The sequence below is a fragment of the Dipodomys merriami genome, unplaced genomic scaffold (assembly GCF_024711535.1).
Source record: "Dipodomys merriami isolate MVZ:Mamm:240054 unplaced genomic scaffold, mDipMer1.0.p SCAF_1446, whole genome shotgun sequence".
In the NCBI taxonomy this organism is placed as follows: Eukaryota; Metazoa; Chordata; class Mammalia; order Rodentia; family Heteromyidae; genus Dipodomys; species Dipodomys merriami.
In genome coordinates, this window is record NW_027202767.1 from 54,707 (window position 1) to 57,758 (window position 3,052).

The 3,052-nt window shown below is 40.5% G+C and overlaps 1 pseudogene; it reads left to right on the plus strand.

Moving 5' to 3' along the window:
* Window positions 1-937: 937 nt before the first annotated feature.
* LOC138826609 (heterogeneous nuclear ribonucleoprotein A3-like) lies at window positions 938-2,059 on the plus strand (annotated as a pseudogene).
* The last annotated feature ends 993 nt before the right edge of the window (window positions 2,060-3,052 follow it).

Below are 3,052 nucleotides of genomic sequence, written 5' to 3' on the forward strand. Positions count from 1 at the left end.
GTATAAAGTAAATCTAAGCCAGGTAGTCAGACCATTCATTGTAATTCTCCGTTTTTGGACGGGTGGGAGCCGTGGTTGGGGTAGGGAACATTTCAAGCATTTCTATATCTTGTTCTTCAAAGAAGGTACCCCCATCCCATTCTGTGTTTTATCTGCCCAGATGGAAAAATGATATCCTGTACTTGGCATTTTGAAACAGGTGATAGGTTCGTGTATTGAAGTTTTCTTCCATTTATTTAGTTCATTGTTTTCCCCAACCCTCCTTCCTTTTCTGCTAAGGGTCTGGATGCAGACAGTCTCCGTGTAGAACCTCTAGGGGAAGACAATTCAGGGGCACTCTACTGGTATTTCTACGGAACACGAATGTATAAAGAGGATCCAGTACAAGGGAGGTCTAATGGAGAACTCTCCATGAGCAGGTAAAGTCTTCAGTGTCAAGGCTGTAATAGCTACATGTAAAAATGTCTTTAAAATTACATGCATCAGTGCTGGGTTGTGGCTTAAGCCATAGAGCACCACTTTGCAAACCTTACGCCCTAGGCTCAAACCCTGGTACCATACATACATAAAAGAAGAAAGCTCATACAAACAAATAAGGGGAATTAACTGTATCAGCATTCTTGAAGGGAGAGTAATTTCATATACAAATAAAAAGGAGCAGGGTACCAGTTGCTCACACCTGCTACATTTCCAGACATGTTTAAAATTTGTCCCAATCAATCTCACCCCTTATATCAATTTCCTTTCCCCCTTCTCCCCTTCCTACCTTCCCAAAACAATTTCAACATGCTTCCTTGTTCAATTTTCATAGCTGCAAACCATCTCTTTCAATGAAATTTATACCCTTTCAAAATACGTTTCAAAATTATGCACCCTTGGCCTCTTCCTCTCGGTATCATATTGAACTCGAGTTGGAAGAGGCCGGTCCGATCTCAAAATGGAGGTAAAACCGCCGCCCGGGTCGCCCCCAGCCCGACTCTGGCCGTCGCTGCTGTCACTGGGGGGAGGAAGGCCATGATCCAAAGGAACCAGAGCAGCTGCGGAAGCTGTTTATTAGTGGTCTGAGCTTCAAAACTAAAGATGATAGTTTAAGAGAACATTCTGAGAAATGGGGCACACTCACAGATTGTGTGTTAATGAGAGATCCTCAGACAAAACGTTCCAGGGGCTTCGGTTTTGTGACTTATTCTTGTGTTGAAGAGATGATGCAGCCATGTGTGCTAGACCCCACAAGGTTGATGGACGTGTTGTGGAACCAAAGAGAGAGGTTTCTAGAGAGGATTCTGTGAAGCCAGGAGCCCATCTAACAGTGAAGAAAATTTTTGTTGGTGGTATTAAAGAAGATACAGAAGAATATAATTTGAGAGACTACTTTGAAAAATATGGCAAGATTGAAACCATAGAAGTTATGGAAGACCGGCAGAGTGGAAAAAAGAGAGGATTTGCTTTTGTAACTTTTGATGATCATGATACAGTTGATAAAATTGTTGTTCAGAAATACCACACTATTAATGGGCATTATTGTGAAGTATAAAAGGCCCTTTCTAAACAAGAGATGCAGTCTGCTGGATCACAAAGAGGTCGTAGAGGTGGATCTGGCAACATTATGGGTCGTGGAGGAAACTTTGGAGGTGGTGGAGATAATTTTGGATGTGATGGAAACTTTGGTGGAAGAAGAGGCTATGGTGGTGGAGGTGGTGGCAGCAGAGGTAGCTATGGAGGAGGTGATGGTGGATACAATGTATTTGGAGGTGATGGTGGCAACTATGGTGGCCGTCCTGGTTATAGTAGTAGAGGAGGCTATGGTGGTGGTGGACCAGGTTATGGAAACCAAGGTGGAGGATATGGGGGTGGTGGAGGAGGATATGATGGTTACAATGAAGGAGGAAATTTTGGTGGTGGTAACTATAATGATTTTGGAAATTACAGTGGACAACAGCAATCAAATTATGGACCCATGAAAGGGGACAGTTTTGGTGGAAGAAGCTCTGGCAGTCCATATGGTGGTGGTTATGGATCTGGTGGTGGAAGTGGTGGATATGGTAGTAGAAGATTTTAAAACAACAGAAAAAAAGGCTACAGTTCTTAGCAGGAGAGAGAGAGCGAGGAGTTGTCAGGAAAGCTGCAGTTTATTTTGAGACAGTCGTCCCAAATGCATTAAAGGAACTGTAAAAATCTGCCACAGAAGGAACAATGATCCATAGTCAGAAAAGTTACTGCAGCTTAAACAGGAAACCCTTCTTGTTCAGGACTGTCATAACCACAGTTTGCAAAAAGTGCAGCTATTGATTCATGCAACATAGTGTCAATTAGATGTATATTCCTGAGGTCTTTTATCTGTTGTAGCTTTGTCTTTGTCTTTTCATTACATCAGCTATATTGCCCTGTGAATTGTGGTAGTGGTACCAGGAATAAAAAATTAAGGAATTTTTAACTTTTCAATATTTGTGTAGTTCAGTTTTTCTACATTTTAGTACAGAAACTTTAACGAAATGCAGTTTTGAAGGTGTTTCCTTGTGAGTTAACAAGTAAAGATCATTGTTAATCACTATTTTGTATGAATTTTGCTAAAGTTAACTGTAAAGGAACACCTACTGACTTGCAGTTTAAGGGGAATCTATTCTCCTCATTTCCAAACCATGATACGAATGGGCGCTGACATGTGGAGAGAATAGATACTTGCATGTATGCATTGTGTGTTTTAGATACATAGGATTGGGTATTTAAATTAGCATATTTGTGAATTTAATAGCATTAAGATTACCTTCAAATGAAAAAAAAAAAACCCTCAAAATCCCTATTTGTGCATTTTCCTTCAATGAAATCATGGTTTTAGTGTGTTTTAAGATTTGCTGAATCGTAGCTGTGTTTAGAACATCTCCATACTACATTTACCTTGATCACATTGAGAATGACAGCTACCATAGTTTTGGAGTGTAAAGCATGTCTGCTGCCCTCTATTTAAATTTGTAAAGGGTAGTGGATATTTTCCCCATCCCTTTAGAAACCATTCTTAATTTTTGATTCAGGACCACTAAGTGTGCAATGTCTG